At 37.6% G+C, this 20,347-nt stretch overlaps 1 protein-coding gene across 9 annotated transcripts in view; it reads right to left on the bottom strand.

Moving 5' to 3' along the window:
* Positions 1-20,347, bottom strand: part of SEMA5A (semaphorin 5A) — a 312,223-nt gene that overhangs the window by 218,699 nt on the left and 73,177 nt on the right. For all 9 annotated transcript variants that reach the window (XM_021546911.3, XM_021546907.3, XM_085573625.1 and 6 more), the window contains one exon: positions 11,713-11,804. The gene's annotated coding sequence lies outside the window, so the exon portion shown is untranslated. The remainder of the gene's footprint in view (positions 1-11,712; positions 11,805-20,347) is intronic.

The raw sequence follows: 20,347 nt of genomic DNA, 5'->3' as shown, positions 1-20,347 counted from the left end.
CTAGTAAGCATGAAGACAAATCAGGAAAGAGGGTCTCATAAATACCCATGTAATGTAGCTCAGTGCCTCTTTCTATAATTCCTCTTCACTCGTTAAAGCCAAACTCCACAAACAGATGCAAAACATTTGAAAGGAAGATTGTTAGAGAAAATAATACATAAAAAAGACTTTGTCACCACAGCTACCAAAACAATTTAACTAAATTCTAAGGCAATGTGTATGCGTTCAATTCACCAGTAGTGACAAGCCCTGGAGCTCAGAAAGGAAAAATGGATGGAGGCCAGACGCAGGTATCAAGAGGGCTCTTTCAAAAAAAGAAAAAACAAAAAACCCAAAAAATCCCTCAAGTAGCTGTTTTTACTGTAGCACATCCTGCTTCCTGTCAAATGTACAAAAATGCACTACACCTCTTTATAGAATAATTACTTTGAAATACATTCTGTACTTGGCATACTCTTAGAAAAACAATTTGCATATCACTCAGATACACAATTAGATTAGAGCAATAGCCCAAAGATCACCTCACTAAACACTGAGATGGGACTGGAAGGTACAGATCTTCTTCAGTGAAACAACCCAGCCATACACCACCAAGTGCCATCACTGGACCCAGCAAAGCAGACTGTTTACTATGCAGCAGACTAGCACATTCTAATTTATATATGCATAAAGTGAGAGTCAACTTCAATTAAAAAATGATGACTGGGTTCCTTCAACTTTTTTTTATACTGTCATTCATTTCTGCAGTGGCATGAATTTTAAGTTCTGCAAGAGGCAGACAGCCATCAGCTGTTATTGACTAGCACAGTCAAAAATCAGTCCTTGAATTCATAGTGACATTCTGCCAAAAGACAGCAAATATCTGTAGCTAAGGGTGACAACTCATAAAACAAGAACGTGTCATCAAAGCTATTTCCCCAGCACTTCTCAAAGAGCTGATATTTGTGATTTCAGCAAAGGAAGCACTGCTTCAAGAAAACTGGCCTGAGTGAAGCCAGGAGTTTGTAACAACACCTTGGAATTCAATTATCACATTGTGGGCTTCTCTGCCTCATCAGTGGGGTGTAGAGCCAGTGGACCTCAGCTCTCTGAGCAAGCACAGGCTGACCCAGAAGGACCACACAGACGAGAACCACAGGCAATTTAGGGGTAGGAATAAAGTCAAATCAGCACAGATTAGGCCCAAGTTCCAATAAAATCTCAGCACTTTTTTTAAAATATCTTTTTCTTCCTTAGCTATCCATTAGCTCCTCAGCCTTTTTGATATCCTCCTAGGACATAGATTCCTACTTAAAGTTTCCTTGCACTCATATCTAGAGCCTTGTTCCAGTCATTGAGAAAGCTTTTCCCCATGCAGTGCTTGGAACACCCACTGAACTCTGATCATTAGACTGACCATCAGAAACAAGGCAATAAAAGGAAGGATTCTCCACATCAGACTAACTACAAAGCCAGAAAAGCTTTTCTTTTACAAAATAATGGCAAAATGAAATGGTAATGATTTTTGCAAATAAAAGTCGGAAAAGTGAAAGAAGAAACAGAAGAGGTTTAACAAGGGAAAGGCATGAAGTGAAAGAAAATAATCCAGGAAAGGCCAAAGTGCCAGCTAGGACAGGGAAAGGAAATGGAGAAGGAAAAACTGTAGCAAATAAGGGATCAGCACATATAGCCTTGCATTTCATCTTCTTTTTTTTTTCTCTACACAACACTTGCCTCTTCCTTTTTCAGTTGGTACTATTATTGGCAAACCAGACACAATTTCTTGGGGCCCAACAGACTGTCAACACCATCAACGACACAGAACACAAGCTGCTCTGTAGTAGAAATACAGTTTCAAGTGATGAATTTAATAGCAGCTCGAACAGAGTCTGTACAACAGCGTCCTGTTCATTTAAAAAAATTACAGTGTTTCAAAATGGGGTCAGGAAGACCTTCAGAAAATGGACCCATTGATGGCTATAAAATATCCAGAAACTCTCATTTTGCAGTATGAATTCAGGAACTTCCTGAGCCTGACACTGATACAATGTTCTGCAAAAATCCCACTAGCTGCTAGCTGTGGTCTTACCCTGTTCCCTGAGCCATATGCTGTCTGCTCCTGACTAAAACCAGGGGCTGGGCTGGATGCCCCTCTGACCAAGCACAGCCATGTTTCCATTTTCTGCTAAGGTCTGAGTCTCATACTGCAAGCTTTTTAGTCATAGAGAAAGTGACTTTTGAAATTTCACCTATGAGAATTAGGAATCTATGTGGGACAACTACAAAAAATCTGCATTAACAATGTGCTGAAATTTCACTACATAGAAAACACTCTTAAATTACAAAAGCTTGTGTTTTGAAAGCTGTCCAAAAAAACTAAAAAAAAAAAAAATCAACCTAAAAAAAAAAAAAAAAGACATCAAAAATCCCATTTATAAACATGGCTTGATTGAACTAAAAGCACAAATTCAGGAGTGGAGGGAGGTCAATGCAACAGTGCAGATGACAGTGCACTGAGACAATCATAGGAAAAACTAGCTGGGAAGAGAGAAGTCATATCACTTGAGTGAAGGAAGAGGAATATTAAGGTTAGAGTTGGATGAAAAATTTTTGTCAAATCTGGAAGATGTACAAAGTAGTTTCAAGCAAAGGCAAAGTTAATTAAAGCAGGTAAAAAAGAGGCAATAATAAAGTAATGCAAGCTTAGCTGTTGCATTCTGTATAAACTGGGAAAAGGCAACACAGATTGGAGTCTCTTGTGTATAACTGAATAATTAAAAAAGAAGATCATCCCATCACAGATTATTGCTGTAGCCATCTGGACATACTTTTTTATATTTGTAAACTGTACTAAAAAACATGCCAAAGTTTGTACATGGATGTAAAGAAAAACCAGAAGGAAGACAGTGATACAGCAATTTCAAATAGTTGGGTTATTTTTTTAAATTATATTCAACTTAAAACAGTTCTCTGTCATTTAGTGTATCACTGTATAAAAGTACTTGACAGTACCTGGTATTTAGCTTTCATAGAAACTTAATATAATACATTTTAAATATGAATCAGCAATCTAAAGATCAAAATTTTACTGTTAAAACAAAACTATTAGTGGGTATTCTGCGCATTAATATTAGGCAAACTTCCAAAATAAAGATTATATTAAAGCAGTTACTACCATAAAGAACTGCTGGATGAGCTCCAAAGTGTCATGAAATTACTATTGTGACAGCCTACTTCAGTTAGATAAAAAAGGCAACTTCATCTTCTTGCAGTGGGTTCAGTTCTGAAGCACTTTGGTACAGTTTTAAAGGGCACTGGACATTCATTTCTATGTAGCTTTTCTATCAAGGCAGGCATCCAAAACACATGGGTATCACACCAAGATTCTGGATTCTTTCCCTAGTTCTTGGATAAGGAATAGAGTATCCAATGGGATAGGTGGCCTGAACCTTCCAAGGGCTCAGTCTGCACTGATTATGCAAATTAGTACAGATAATATACAATTAGTATCAGATAATTACAGAATGGTTTTGGTTAAAAGTGACTTTAAAAATCATCTAAGTCCAACCCTGGTCATGGCATCCCATAGGCGGAGACACATCCCACCAGAGCAGATTGCATAAGGGGCAAGTGGGCTACTACCTCAATTTGTTGCCCTTTAACAGTATCACCGCAAAGATGATTAATTATATAATTTATACCTCAACAAGATTTTTACCACACACACTGAACAAGATTTAACACACAAATGAAATCTGTTTAATGTTTCCTCTAATCCCATGATTAACTCCCATGACTATAAGCAAAGGGAGTTCCACCAATCCAAATGACACTCCTCCATATCAGATCTTGCATACAGATCTCTGATTCAGTTAGAACTGAACTGCAACAGAAAAATCGGACAGCTCTCCTCTGCATCATTTCTAAAGATGTGAATCAGAAACATAGGAACCCTGACAAAGCTATTAGAATCCTGGAATAAGAAGCCAGAAGGAAAAAAAATTGTTTCTATTAGATCTTTCTGAAAGTTCATCCACATTTTTAGTTACTCAATAAATCCTGAAGTACAATACAGATATTTTAAAGTTTCTGTGAAATACCAAGTTAATAAATCCTTTCCTGAAATAAATCAGGTAAAATTAAAAACAATGGAAGGTACAAAGATTTTCAAAGACCATTCTATAACTAAAATATCCAAACCATCAGAGTTTGCAAAAACAAAAGGCCAAATTCTTTATTACTACAATCTTTATATACTCATGATCCCATGTATTCACATACAGAGGCTTCACACATATTAGGAACATCCCTGCACATGCCTGAACCATGTCAATATAAACTTGCTTATTTTTAACTAGATTCTAAAATATATGAAACACCAAAAAAAAAAAAAAGGAAAAGAAAAAAAGAGAGAAATAAAAAGTTCTTCTAAAGAGAATAAATCAAAACTTTATTTTCTTCCTCCAACACAAAAGTTAAAAATTTAAGTTCTATTTTTCTATTTTTAAGTCTGTTTAAAAGTAACAAATCTTGACACAACAGAAATCATATACTAGCTGGTGCAATGCTCTCAATGAAAATGTCAAACAACAAATAAGGAGATGTCAAATAGCCTAAAGTTAAATGAGGAATGAATGGCTCTTGACATACTTGTTTCAATAAAGGAAAGCCACTTGTGGGTTTTCTTCAGAGCATACATGGTGCTGCTCTGTGTATTTGTGTCTCAAAAATAATAAAATAAATGTATTCTATATTTTCCCAGACTTAAAAATCCTCTTATTTTATTTAGATTACTTTGATTTCCATGGATTATCTAATTCTTAACAACGATGCTCTTTTTAATTATTTTCATTTATAAGCTTTCAGGGAAAAAATCTATTCCATAAAAAAAAAACCAAAAACTTAACAATGTTGTGAAAATTCAATTTCTTTAGTGACATCTATCCCAATGGCTTCTCAGTGGCTGACAGCTTTCATCAGTCAAATACTAAATTACATGAAGTGTCACTGATGTCTCCATCATATACAAAATCACTTTGGTAGCTTTGTAGCCATCATTTTTCATTTATCACTTTGGGATCTTATAAGCATACAGTATGTATACACAGATTGCATACACTGAAACATAGCTCTGACTGCTCCTTTTGAGGAATCTACACTTGAGACACCAAATGTGTCAAGGTCACCTTCAGCCCCTAAACAGAAACACACAGAATGATTGCATCTTCACTTATATTTTACTAACAGTAAAGGCACAGATTCAGCTTTCTTGGGCTGGTTAGTTTGTATCCAATTTTTCCACAATTCCCACAGCTGCTTAAAGGGAAACTTCCTGACCACTCTTTCATTTTATGCCAAGGCTGGATGATGTGCAGTCTCCAAGATCCTTAGTGCTGCCCAAGACTACCAAAAATATATATTATATATACACACCCCTAAAACACATACACTAGGGCCTGTACCCACTTTTGTGCTCCCCTCTATCCATCCACCCTCATCCTTCTAGTCTCTGCAGACCTCAGTTCCTCTCCTTTTTAAGGTAACCAAAACATGCTGTCATCAGCAGAAGAGAGTATTCATGTAAACACCAATAAAATGCTAAAAGACTACCTTTCCTTTCCTGCATTTGCTTTTATTTCTTTTCTTCACCTGACAGTGATACTAAAAATGCTCTTACAATATTAAAATCTCACAGTCTCCATCTCTTCTCTTCTACTGTAAGCCTTTTGCAGTTATAGTCTTTCTCCTTTATTTCCTAAGTCTCTGCATTGATGTCATTTGCATAGTGCTACAGAAAGACATGTTGTTTAATCTACTTCCAGGACAACACTCCAAGATCAAAGCTCTTGAAGGAATACCAAAACAAAAAAACTAAACAAACAAATGAAAAGGAATTATTGGAAATGGTGTCTACTCAGGACACAAAGTAAAACACAATTACAATACAATATTTTACAAATAAAACCTTTACTTTTGCTGTGGGTGCAGTGTTGAAGTCAGATCAGAAGTGTCGCTTTATGAATCTATTGTTGGAATTCAAAGTAAAGAGCCCAGAGGGAAAATGCTGAGGATGAAATGACTTTCCACTGAGTACTTAATGCAATAATAAATGCAATATTTGATCTAGAGAGGGTCAAAAAGAAAAGGAATTAGACACACAAAAAACCCCACACCCAAACCACACCAAACAAGGAAACTTGCACATATTGTATACATCTGGTGAAGTAAAAATTGGCAATTTCTGGCACTGTTAGGAAATGTGTAACTTGAGAAGACAGACATTTAACATGAGAATGACACTCAACAAAGAGGAATACCAAACTTCCTAGTATGATCTGGTTGCTATGCTCTACCCCAGCATGCTCCCCCCAGAGAAAGGATGGCACTCTCTCTGAGGTGCACACTTTGGATAGAGGAACAAATTCTCTCCATCCTTTCATACGTGGCCAACCCTTTCTCCTGTTACATGCCACTTTCACAATGATGCTGATAAGACAGTTGCTGAGTGATCTAGCAGAAATCCTAAATTGCTAATGTCACCATGATGCATTCTGTTTCTTTCACTACAGCCCTACCAATTGCTACAACAAATAATACAACTGTACACAAGCACTTATTTTACAGAAGAAATTCAGGACAGTGTTCATAGCTCTGCTTTTTTAAAAGACACAAACCTATATTTAAACTGTAATAAACACATCATACAGAAAGATGTTGAAAACAGAAATTGAAACACATTGCTTTTACTGTGAAAAATCTTTGCAAACCTTCAGTGTTCTGTAAACAATAAATAACAGAAACAGAGGTCATCTCATCAGGTTAACCATGAGCCGTGCTGCCAAGATAGAGAGTCTGCTCCAGCTAGGCTGTGCTAGCTAGTACACGGATTAACAGGGATTTCAATTTCCAGGGCTGTCAGTCTTGCATGTTTTCCAGCACTGGATTTCACCACATTATATAAAGATACAATCTGAATCCGAGTGAAAAATAATTCAAACTGCTTCAGCGGTGTTGCCAAAAGGGCTTCCAGAGCAGATTATACATATTTTAATGCACACATTGCAAGTATGTGAAAAAAAAATATATAAATCCACTGAACTTGGATCAACAGAGTCAGCTAAAAAGGCCTCAAAACAGTGCCCCTTTCTACAAATTCTTATGATATTTTCAATCATCACAAAAAGAGAAAGCATCTCATGAGACTTTAGAAAACTAAGAGATATATGGAATCATTAAAAGTAGCATCTCTATCTAGTAGCAATGAGTGTGACCTGAAGGAGGGCAGTTGTGCCAGTGCGGGGGGAAGCTAAACCTTACCCCTAACTAGAATTTTAAGCATAAGGGAAAAAACAGAGAGATTAAAATTATAAATCAAAGACCATTTAGTTTCACAGCAGGTGTTCAAACCCTGCTTCTAGATGCCATTAATCTCAGAGATTTAACTGGCTTTAATGGGACGAGTCTCATTCTCTGCAGCAACAGACAAAGAGCATTCCATTAGGCACGATGACCTCATCCATCCCTCCCTGATGCTTCTTCACCTCATATGCAGATTAAAGCACAGCACAATTCATCACTTCAGTAGAAAGCTGTTTGCACCTCAGTGATCTGCAGTTATGTTACACACCAGGCACAACGTTTCTGAAAGAGAATGAAGCTCCTTTGACTCTGAAATTGCTACTGCTGCTTTGAAGCAATGCAGGTTCCTTGTAACAAAGAACAACTACTACTAATGACCTTTTCACTGTTATGTTTCATTTGTTAAGATTCCAAATGTCCTGCACAAAGGGAAGCCCTTATCACTACACACACTGTGCCACAAGGAAAACACCAGAAGAGCCAGAAGCCCAAGGAGAAGAACTTTTCTTCATAAATGGATGAGGTCAAAGAATTAGGTGGTTAGAGAAATGGCTGACCTACGCATTACTTTAAATTGGTAATGACTTATGATATATAGTTCTTCTTCTTTCCCTTTTAACTGCTCTTATTCTGCAATTCCCATCCATCCATATCTAAACCCACACGTTTGTATCCCCTCTTCCTGCAAGAAAAATATTCTTTCCTCATGACTGTACATTACTATTTGAAATTTTTGTATAATTTCTGTCTTTGCAAGTCTTTGCCATGTTACTTAGAAATTCTCAATCTTCATTTAAGCTTCTTTAGATTCATTTTTGCTACTGTTTCAACAAAATACATTTCTGCCAAGAGCAACTAATCTCTCTGAACAAATGAAAAAAAAAAAAAAAAAAAAACTATTTTCCCCTTCAGAATTTTTTTTATTTCAAGTTCCCTTGGAAAGTTCCCAGAGGAAGTACACATACTGGTACAGGAAGTTGGAATACTCTTTAATACTTGCATGGATCCATCCATCTCACATGCATAAACCACTGATGGAAAACCAAGGTACTGCTGTTTTCCTTCTCAGTATCCACTCCTCTCTAGAGCTCCTAAAATTCTGTTAAGTCTTCAGAACTTTATTTAGTAGTTCCTCAACCTTATTTACATCTTTTTATTCAATTCCTTAAGATCAATTTACCTATTTTCCTCTAATCTTCTCCCATGACCATCTGCCTTCCAGTAACCTTATCTGTTCCAGCCATTTAAGCTGCTATCATTATGAAATGCTGTCACTCCTAGCCTTTCCCCTTTGATCACAATAATATAACTCCAACACTTTGCTTCTCAAGCTAATTCACAAGCACAAAAGTATCTCCAAATTTATCAGTGTATTCTCATTCTCTTTGTACTTCTTTTAGGCTTTGACATTTCATCTTGCTTATCTCTGCCCTTGAAGTCTGCTGTCTCTACACCAAAATGGACATCACTAGAACTCACAGATTGAGAAAAGGCATTGTGGTAATTCCTTGCTCCCCAAAAGGCACTACAGACTGTACAGCAAATAGGGTAAACAGAAAACTGGGATTTTTGGACTAAGAATTGAACTCTCAAAGAAACAGCTTGAACATATTAAAAGAAATTTAATTGTAATTTATCAAGTGTGAAAATAAGATTAAAAGCATTTATCTTACAATGAGGGAAAAGGCTCCAAGCTCTGTGGGAGATCTTAAATTACATAAGAGCTTAGCATTTTTTTAAATAGTGTTAGTAACAGAGTCCTCTTCTGGGACTGCACCCTGCAACCTTACTGTTTATAAAATAGCTCTGAAGAACCACCACAGTGGGTCAAGCTGGCTGTTTAGCCCAACTGAAATGACAAAACCAACTCAGACAAAACACACAACCTGACCTACTACTCTCTTTAGAAGCAGCTAAGAGCAGATGTCTAGAGCAGCCACATATAAAAATTTTCTTCCACTCTCCCCAAAACACTTCATACTTTCTACAATTGGCAGCTCAGGAACTTTCTTACTTATCTGGGGTAGTACCTTTGTTTCTCAACTCTTTTCTTTTTTTTTTTTTTCTTCCACCACCTCATTTTCCATATTTGTTCAGAAGCTCTTTATACCCATGCAGAATACAAAGAATGTTGTAGCAAGGAATGTCAGAACTTACACACTATGAAAAAAACCAAACAAACAAACTAAACAAAACAAACCAAACCAAAAAAAAAAAAATTCTTTTTGTAGCTTTAAAACTGTTCCCTGCAATAAAATTAGGTGGCACTGAGTATTCATTTCCCATCCACTCACCTCAGAGCTCCTATAGTTTTACAAACACCTAGCATTAGCACCTGGCCATTCTCTCTTTTCCAGTTCTGAAAACTCTCATTTAGTTAGTTGTTCTTGCATGGATGCTGCTCCATGAATGTCTTCTGCATTCTGCTACCTTTCTTCATTTTTGTTGCCTTTCTCTGAAATTTGCCTGTTCTACTCCACTTGTTCTGAGATGAGGAGACAGGACAGCACACCATCTCTAAGACACAAACACTGCACAGATTTAGAAATTGGTCTAATATTTAAATTTCTCTCCTTTCAGCGCAATTCCTGATATAAATTTTCTTCCTGATTGCTACTAAAATATTGAGCTGATTTTTTCAATAAATTCCTGCATATAGTCCTAAGACCTCAAGCTAATTCAAAATGCTTTAACATTACTGATCCTGAATTTTTTCCATCATTTTAATGGCCATTTGGTTTTACATAGTTATTTTGTGTTTGTTTCAGTCTGCCCCTTTCCTGTTTAGCTTCTTTTGTCCTGTAAAACTGTTTTAGAAATAAACCTTGTCACTACACTTTTGTCCCAAGTCACTTATCAATATGAAAACACTCCCAGGCACTCACAGAGCTATCTATGGGAATCCACTGGTGATTTCCAACACACTTTTCCCTTGAACTTTTCTCCTTACCATTTAAACAATTACTAACACAGTCGGCGGTCCTCCTCCTTAACTTGCGCCTGTTTAGCTCCTTAAAAAAATTTTCCAGAGAACTTTGAATACGAAATAAATTTTCATAATTTAAGTAGAATAATACATCCAATGATGTCTTTCACCTGCATGCCAGTTGTCTCCTTCAAAGACCACAGGCCATTTCTGTGATTTGACTTCAGATCACAAAAACACCAGCTAGACAAGATCTCTGGAAGTCCTCCAGTCAGACAGTCTGGCTAGCCATTAAAAGCCATAGAAAATCAGGTCAACCATAGCACTGTACAGCTATGACTTGACAGCTCCACTGGGAGAGGTGCCACCACAAACCTAGTGCTGCACTACACTCCTACGGAAAAAGATTTACCTACAATATTCAATCAGAACATTTCAATTTGCAATCTGTGTACATTAACCTCCTGCTATTGGTTTGCACAACTAGGAACATTGGCTCCATCATCTTTGTAAACATCCTTCAAACAGCTGAAGGCTAATATTAACTACTTCACCACTTCACCAGTATGAAATTAGACATCTTCAAGTACTCAACCGATGAGACACTTAAAAGCAAGGGGCTGCATGCCACAGTCAGTAGCTGGTCTACTTCACTCTACCATTCCTAAAAATACCGAGTAAACCACATCTGGACCTGTTAAATTGAGAACATTAAATTTGCTCCAGAAAGGCAATCTCCTAAAACTCCCATAAGAAGGTTTCCAAAACAGGAACCACTCCAGACTTTTCAGTGGTGAGCACATATACACAAGAATTACTCAGTTTTCTGCCATGGCTTTATCTTGGATTGTTCCTGCCATACAGTCATTATACACAGGCCACACAGAGTCTCCAGCTGGTGTCCTGCTCTTGGTGTGGTTGAAAAAAAGCATTCATTAACTTTCTGCTTACCCTGATAGGGGAATGTTTTGGTTTTATTTCCTTCTTTGAACACAGACACAGCCTTTTTTAAGATGTCCTCTTGCTTTTAATAGTCTCCTCTACCTGGTTATTAAGCTATACAGGCTTCCTTTTCCTAAGATGTTTTTAGACTGATGGTAAGTGTTTGTGTGCAGCCTCAAAAAGAGCATCTTGAAACAGTCACCTTCACACAAGTTACTCTTTCAATTACTCTTTCAGTGTCACTGTAAACAAACATCCCCTTTTTTACATAGTTTCCCTTTTCGAGGATGAGCATAATTTAAGAGAGGAAGAAGAGAGGAGAATTTCAGGTTCTTTTTCTTTCATTCCTCCCATTTCCATTTGTTAAATTTCCTTACCTTAGGGAAAGGAGAAAGTCAGAACAACTGTAATGGTCTACAAAGTCATATCACAAGTCTTTTTTCCAGATATCACCTCTCCATGACATTATCATCTACTGACTGAACAAAACACAGTCTCTTACCCACCTTTTGGTCACCATCCCTCTGTAATCATGTACTGCCTCTGTTCAGCATTTGTGCAGAGCCAAAGTGGGGTCCTGGGTCTACCTTAGAGGCTCCTAGGAGTTAAGAAAACACAGAAGAGAGATAATAGGTATTGAGGAGGCAGCTCATCAGCAGTTCTCAGACATTTATTGCAGACATAAAACATGTCTCTCAAGTCAATAAATTAGAAATGTAAGGCACTTTAACTACCCAGTGTGAACAAGAACCAAACAGAAAGAGATAGAAAAAAATAATCATGTTTTAAAATATCTGGCAGCTTGGGATGAGAATCAGAAGAGGAATACTTGCTGCAGAATTATCAAAATCCATGAGATATGAATTTGAGAAAAATCCTTACTATAAAATTTTGCCTTGGTGCCTTACCACCACTAAATTAAACATGTCTAATACATGGACTTAAATCTGTCCCCTAGTAAAATCCATAACAAAAATCAGGTGGGTAAGACTTCGGTATTCTTCCACCTTTCCATAAAACATAAAGTCAAGAGAAAAATACTGTTACTCTTTAATATCTCAAAACAATCCAAAAGGCATTTGAGAGAGATGTATCATTAAGCACATTTCAAGACATTAACTCGTCTTGTAGGAATGACAAATACAACATAAATATTAAAAAAATATCTTGCTTTTTTATTTATTGAAGCAAAGAAAGCACTGCTCATCAATCAACTGCTATCTCTACTTGAAACAGCAAGACAGGAATCACATAGCAGTTTCCTGCTCTCAACACCTCAAGAAAAAGGCACTTCATAAGGAAAAACAGTAGTACTCTGTCCAATTAAAGCATTTGTTTCCCAGATTGAGAACGTCTACAGAACAGAATAAATACACCAGCAATCAACAGTTCACCCTTGAACCTAAACAGAGACATGAGACAAAAAAGGAGTCATTGTTCCACTCTGTTTACTCACTTATATGAAATTACTGCACTGGATGACTGGAAGTGTTTGTGATTTTTTTTTTTCCAATGCTTTCCTGACCTATGAAAGTCTCAGGAAGTCTGCCAAATGCATAACCATAGAAATGTTTAGAAATGTTATAGGAACAAGAAGAACTCTCCAGGTTGGCCAACAAAGATTCAGATTTCTGTTTATCACATCAAAATTTCTCAAGAATCTCATTCTCCCTATCAACTACTTCAGATTCTAATTTACATATTTTATCCTAAATTAAGAATTTATATCATATTGTTTGTATCATATGTGCACACATACACACCCCTCCATGAAATTCAGTGATGTCAAACTCTGCTGTAGATGTTGCCAAATGCAGATTTAGATGGTGTTCTTCAAGGCATAGGGATCAAGCGAAGGTAAAGGATAGAAAGTCACTTTCAATTTCACAGTCCAAGGTGGTAGGAGAAGCTTATATTTTCAACAAGACATTTCAGTATAACACCTTTTCTTTGCCTCCCACTTTTCAGAAAGGCAAGGACAAATTTAAAACTTGGAAGAGGACCAAATTCTGCTTTTTATACTATTATGCACCAGAGAATACTCAAACACCTCAGCACTCAAACTACCTGTCACTACCCGCATGTTGATGACAAACTACTCTGAGACATTCAGTCTGTCAAGTAATTAATTATAACATGCAGTAAGTTCTACAGACAACTACAAGCAACCCATCTCCAAGATGCACTGTGCTAGTGATTTATGTATGCACTCACTACACCAGAATGAGCAGCTGAATTATTAGACTTTAAAACATTACAAAGAAGGCTGTATACCTCAATTTTCCTAAACAAACCTCACACTACTAGTGCTTTCTATAATCTCTTGAACCTGCCCACTGCCCCCCACCACTCCATTATTCTTATTTCTACATAAGTATATCAGATTTTATTTGGTCAAAATAAAAGCTTGAGTAATATTACTTTTATTCTAATGTTAATAATTACCTAAACAAAACTGGAAAGCAGCATCTTTCCCAGACTTAGGGAAAATACGCATGCACACAAAAACTCACTCGTAAAAGATTTCTACAGATTCAGGTCTTGCTTCCCTTACCCTTTTTCATATGGCAGCTCTGCTGCTCCTGTGAATGTGGTGGCACTCTCATCAAGCACAATACAGTACACGCTGTGGGTAGGATTAGACCAGAAACTACCCGGAGCATTCACTAGTTTAAGCTAAAATTAGGCTAACTCAGTCTACACAGCCCACACCAAACCAGTCTTACAGAAACTGTAAATAAAGCCACCAAAATTAGAAGTCTAACTGCAAAAAAAAACCCATCAATTATTTTACTGAAGGTATGCAATCATGTTTTAGTTTACTTTTGCTTTGGTTTAGCATCAGTTGCTAAAATAAAAAGGCTAGAGTGGCTTTGCTTCATGCCTCTGTCTCCCACTCTTTCCTTTCAAAATGACTTCTGGAATGGATGATCAGTTTCAGTATAACACAAAATCTTCTATGAAAATGGTCAGGAAAAGCAATAGACAAATTCACTTCCCAAACAGCTGTTTGTACCTACTCTCTATGACAAACCCAGGAGCCCATTAATTTAAAAGAATGGGGCAGCAAGGAGACTTTTGCAAATGGATAAAAATAGACATAGACGTATACTAGTGGAAGGAAGGTTTCAAGAAATCGTCGCAAGATTTAAAGCAAAACGCATGGGAGAGTGCTGCTGGCAGGATAGGGTACAAAAGTCACTGGAATGAGCAAGCAGCAGGAGCGAATCTGGCGGTGGCACCGCAGAGAGCACACACGCAGTTACCACTTTTGCTGCCACACAGGTGCAGGCACTGTGCCTACATCTGCCTGCTACACCTGAAAAGATATTTGGCTCCACACAGAACTGAGGAAAGAAACAATCACAGCATGTCTAGACACCGTGTCTCATCTGCACACCGAGGCTTCCCAATTCTGCTGCAGCTGCACGGCACTGCTCAGGCAGTGCACCACCCAGAAGCTCACCTCAGCCAGAGAGCTGGGAGCTTGCCCGGACACTCAGGATCTTCACACAACGCCTAATGACAGCCCCTGCTCACCTCGCAAGACAAAAAAGGACACTGAGTGGGATAAGAACATGCCAGCTCCACATCATTTCACCAGCCAGCCTTGGCTTCTACTCCACAAAGTTGACAACCTGAGTTAAGGAAGCTGCTCCAAGTGACTATGGATGATGTCAGTGAAGTGAAAGTAGAAGTATTAGGGACACCAGGTAGATGGGGCTTTTCCAGACTTAAGTGTTCTCACCATCTATGCACAGGAGAACTGAACAAATGTAAGTACACTTCACTCCCCAATTAAAATACTACTGAACGCATTCTCTGCTTTTGTTTTTATCTGGCAAGAAAGAAAATCTTGTCGAAACTGAGAAAGGGAGAGGAAAACAAGAGTAAGAATAAAAAGAAAAACATTCTCCTTCCTCTTCCCCTCCTCCAAAATATGCCAGCATTATGCAAATATATCTTACTTTCAGGAATCAACCAAGGATGAATGGTTGCAATTGCAATCTACTATTTTGTATTCATTCTACAAACACTAATATTTCTCCTTATGATATATGCTAGCAAATATTACTACTTATCTTTCTCTCTTCATGCTGAAGAGGTCCTTGCATAAGGAAAAAGATCTCATTAAATCCAGATTATTTGCTTTACTAAAGAATGCACATAGAAAGATGGCAATTGCTGAGCAGAGTCTAGGCATAAGAAACAAGAAAGAAATAGGAATAGGCTTCTTATAAATCTGCAATTTGTTTATATGCTTTCCAAATCACAATATTGGGCAGAATAAAACCAAAATAAAATAAATGTAGGGATTTTTTTTTTTTTTTGGGGGGGGGGGAAGCAGAACAAATAAAAACTTAATAACATCCTTGAACATGTCCCAGCCACCACTGCTTGAGACCACAGAACCAGCCCATACAAAACAGACACCTGCAAACACAAACTGCAGAGCAGAAGCTCAGTGTAGAGAGTGCTACACCTGCTCCTGCTTCACATGCAGGGTTGGGAAACTTTCAGGTCCTGACACGTGTCTTCTGGTTCAACTCAGAAATTACATCCAATCAAAACAGGAGCAGTACCTGGACTCTCAAAAGTTCCAGCTTCGTTCTCACCTTGCTGAGCACAAGCTCCCAGGTATGAACAGCTGTGGACATGTGCACACACACACACACAGGCACATGCAAATCACATAAGCAGTAGATCTGATTCGTCCTGAGTTTTCAGGCTGACTCCATAGGCATGGTAAGGTCAAAATAACCAGAACAGACTTCTTTAGGCCAAAATAGAAGAAATGCAGAGACTCGAGTGCCAGGACAGGAAACATATTGTTAGCAGGAAAGCACAGACCAGAATATGTGATGTCACCAGTCAGCTAAGGCTCTCCGGATGAAAATTACAAAACAGAATGACATAACATTAATCTGGTTTTGCAGGGACTTGACTAATAATAACTCATTTAAAGCCACTGAACTTGCCCTGCTACTTGTTTTAACTCCATTGAGGTCAAAGTAACTGGACCTATTAATGTTCATTTAGCCTTTTAACAAACCACCACAATTTATAGTCCAAGAGCAGCAGCACTTAGTTCTTCCAAAAACCCCACCATGATCCTAAAATAGCAATTTTTAAAGTACAATACATTATTAAGACTGCTGACAGAACAAACGGTATTACCTTGTTTAAAATGGTAGAGAAGAAGAAAAACAGTAATAAAAGAGAAATTATTGTGGTCTTGCTCCCACTGAAGTCATGTTTTTCATGAGGACTTCAAAGAGCAGGGAAAACATGGCCTTTATCCAACTTTCTGCAAATTACACAACTGAGTAATTTTATTCAAAATAAATCACTTCTGATACAACTCTTATCTCCTTGAGTTTGACAGCAAAACTTCTGAAAATCTTTATTATTGAGTATGATGCCATTTATCCTTGTGCTTCTCTGGTCTTTTACTTAAGTCTGTAGTGCTCTGTTGCCACTGGTTTTTGCTGCCTACACATCTCCAAACTTTTACATGGTTTTCTGAACCAGAATTTCACTGGTTTGATGATCCAGGCAGACTTTTTCAGTTCCAGGATACTGACTAGAATAACATCTTTTAGCACCTTTCAGCCAACCAATATTAGTACTGAGGACACAAAAGGTCATGAGTGTCATGTCAACTTCATAATGCAAGTCAAAGAAAGGAATTATCGAACACTATAGCATATGTATACAATTTTTTTTCTGAGTATATCTCTACAAGACTTAGATAAAAATAAATGTTTCTAGCATTTTTGAGTGTCCTTAAGATGAAACTCAATAGATGTACTGTGTTTGGTTTGGAGTTTTTTTGTTCATTTTGGTTTGGTTTTGTGTGGTTTTCTTTGTGCATATGCATTTTAGTATTGCAGAAGACCATGCAATGGTCTTCTCAAGAAATCTCTTTTCTTCCCCAAAATGTAATGCTTCTACCTCTTCTACCATTTTCTCAGCATCACTCCACCCACCCTGACAGGAGCACAACTATTCTTGGAATAAAACATCATTCCTTTTCTGGAATTTTTCCAAGTAATTTAATGTCTTAACTGATTATCTGATTTAAGTGACATGCTGGTAGCTGATGCTAGCATGTAAATCTTAAATTTTATTGATCATCATGTTTTCCAAAATTTATGAAAATTTGGGGGGAAAAAAGCAAAACTGAATTCCCAGTAATTTAGTCTGCATGAAACAGCTGTTTCCTTTCTTTCATTAACCAGTACAAGGCTCCTTTATTTTCCAAAGGTGGCGAGTAAGCTAAGAAAGGTAAAACCAAAACTATGGGTATCATGGAAGATCAGTCCTTAGCATATGCATCTTTAATTATATAACCACAAAAATATTGTTTTCTCTGACCTTTGGCAAAAGCCAGTGAGCCTTTTCATTTCATTTTTTAAGAATTCAAATAAAGTTTAGATGACAGACAACTCCTAGAGAAAAACAAAGTTCACAAGTCCCCAGGGAAGTCCTAGATTTTATTTATTATTCCAAAATACATTTGCTGTAATGCAGGATACCAGCTGATATGTTTTCTGTAGCATAATTAATTCAGAGACATCTGCTTGGTAGCAGACCAAGGATGAAGCTTGAGGTTATGAGACCTGGACTATAGTTCTCACTCAGGAACTGACTTGTGGTATATCTTGGAGAGCCTTGATCTGACCCCATTGCACCATTATAAAATGTGAAGATGTCTTTTAGAATAACCCACGTTTTTTAAATGAAATGCAAGTTTTTATACATCTTAGTGAACTGCACTGGAAACACCACAGTTCCAATTAAGACTGAACTCCTGAGGATAGTGACAATTACAGGAAACCTTTATGGTTGTGTTATCTCAGTCAGAGAGCCCAGCTGCCTTCTGGAGAAACAGGACTGAACAGATTCATGTAGGTACTGCAGATGCCAAATAATAACAAAAAGGCTAAGCCTGAATATGCAGCTGCTGATAATGTTCACTGCCTAACAATGCAGAAAGTATTACACTCACTATTGCTTACAGCATGCATTGCTACAGAGAAAGAAAAAAAAAAAAAAGCAGTGGTATGTAGTCTGGGAGAATCCAAGATGATAGTCTGAAAAGGAAAATCCAACTCAGCGCATATAGCCTGAGGTTATTGGAAAAATGTCTGCTAATATGCAGCAGATTGCCATAATTGTGCAGCTGAAGTAATAATATCCCAACAAAATGCAATTACAATGTACAGTGTTTAAAAACTCTGCCAGTTTTTACACGTTGGTTTATTCCAAAATCTGGCTTATCCACTCTGTTAGTCTAAGTGTTTTCCAAAATTATTTAAAGAAATCATATCCATTCCATTTTAAATACAGGCAATCACATTAAATCCTAGGTAAATCTACAAATTTTATTTGTTATGTACCAGGTAAAAAATTTACTTGTAATCTGATTTTCTAAATGGGACAGACTTCTTAAACATTATGGGAAGGGGGCTGGGGTGGGGAGGGGAGTGTGTGTGTACACTGGTTGGTAGAACTCATCAACAAACTTTATATAATTTAGGTTCCCAGCCCCAATGTATTGAAATCATTTATGATATGAGAGAAGTAAGAACATTCTCTTTGTCTACAGTGTTTTCATACTCTGTGTTATTTTTTTTTCTGGCTTTGATTGTTCTCCTTCAGTGATGGATGCTTTCCCTTCTTCCATCTCAGCATGCACGAGAGAAAGACAAAACTTAACACATCCATCACTGGAGCCAGAACACACAGCACACTCCATCTGGTACCATAAATCCCAAAGTGATAGATGGTCCCTGCTTTCCCCAGCAAGATTCTTAGCTCTTCTACTCTCTCTTCAGCATGAAGTTGAATGCTGTGGAGTTTAGAGTTCTTTTATTTTGGTGACTGTAAAGATAGCAAAAATATGGTTGTTGTGATGTGGACATATTCCAAGCCTTGTCTGAAATACTCTTGCCCAGGGCCAAATGTTTTCCCCATCAGCAAGGAAAGCAGGCAATGCTTTGGCATTCTTCTAGCAGCCTATCCCTCCCTTTGCCACCTAACATGCACTAAGCTCCCATCTTCCTGGCTGCTCACCGTGCTGAAGCAATCACAAATGCCTCAGGCTAAGCAAATAGAAAGAGGTAAACATTTCAGTCCTGGGCACCATCCCAGGGAGGACACACACAATAATTTCCAAGCTCCTCAACAGATTTTTTTTTTCTTGTGTTCAGTACTAACAAGATTAAGGAAGAAGAGTTTTAGTATACAAGTAGGATCCCTGTCAAGACTTTGATTACAATGCCTAGCTCATCATAAGCTATCGCTGAAAACAAATGCCTTCTATGCTTTGCTGCACACTAGGATTACAATAGCAGGCAACAGATCCCAGAATTGCTCAGCACTGTGCCCACAGTGAACTTCCTTTCACAGCTCTCCTTCCTCCTGCGTCTCCAATCCACAGAGATTTATACTTATTTTCAATTAACTTAATACATCCACACTAAGCATAGCATGAAGTACAGCATTCCACATGCACCTCAGGCATCTGAGAAAGAATACCTGGATCTGATTTTGGTTCCTGTGTTACAAGATCGCTTGAGATTCCATCTTCATACAAAAACATAAGACAAACGAGAGCAGGAGATTTTGGTAGCTGGTGCTGGGGTTGATCTGGAGTTTTGGTACTCTAGCTTTGGGAGAACTTATGCAGGAAAGTGTACAGAGGCACAGGCACATTGTCTTGACACACATTTATTAAAATGCAGTGTTAACTTCAGTATCAGGCATTGGCTCTCATTATCTTTGACAATTCACCAAGCAACACTTACAATTGATGTTAATTCACCATGTAACAGTGTGAATCAGTAATACGTACACAACTAACTGCAGTAAACTCACCAGTTACCAGGAAACTCCTATTAGAAACACCACTAGGAATATCCAAGAATTGGAATTGTGAAACAAAGATTTTGCTTACTAGGGCAGAATAGTAGGATGCGTGTGCTGTTTAAATTTATCTGCAAGGATTTGTATGATTCCATTGTTTCTGATCTCTTGTAATTATATATGAAGAAAGAGATATTTAGTTTACAACATCTGCATCTGAGCAAGCCACTAAAATTTTCCTAGAGCAACTGTAGGGAATAAATAGTACAA

The sequence above is a fragment of the Lonchura striata genome, chromosome 2, assembly GCF_050655825.1.
Source record: "Lonchura striata isolate lonStrDom1 chromosome 2, ASM5065582v1, whole genome shotgun sequence".
Taxonomy (NCBI): domain Eukaryota; kingdom Metazoa; phylum Chordata; class Aves; order Passeriformes; family Estrildidae; genus Lonchura; species Lonchura striata.
The sequence above is the reverse complement of the archived record's forward strand: the minus strand, read 5'-3'. Positions and strand labels throughout refer to the sequence as shown.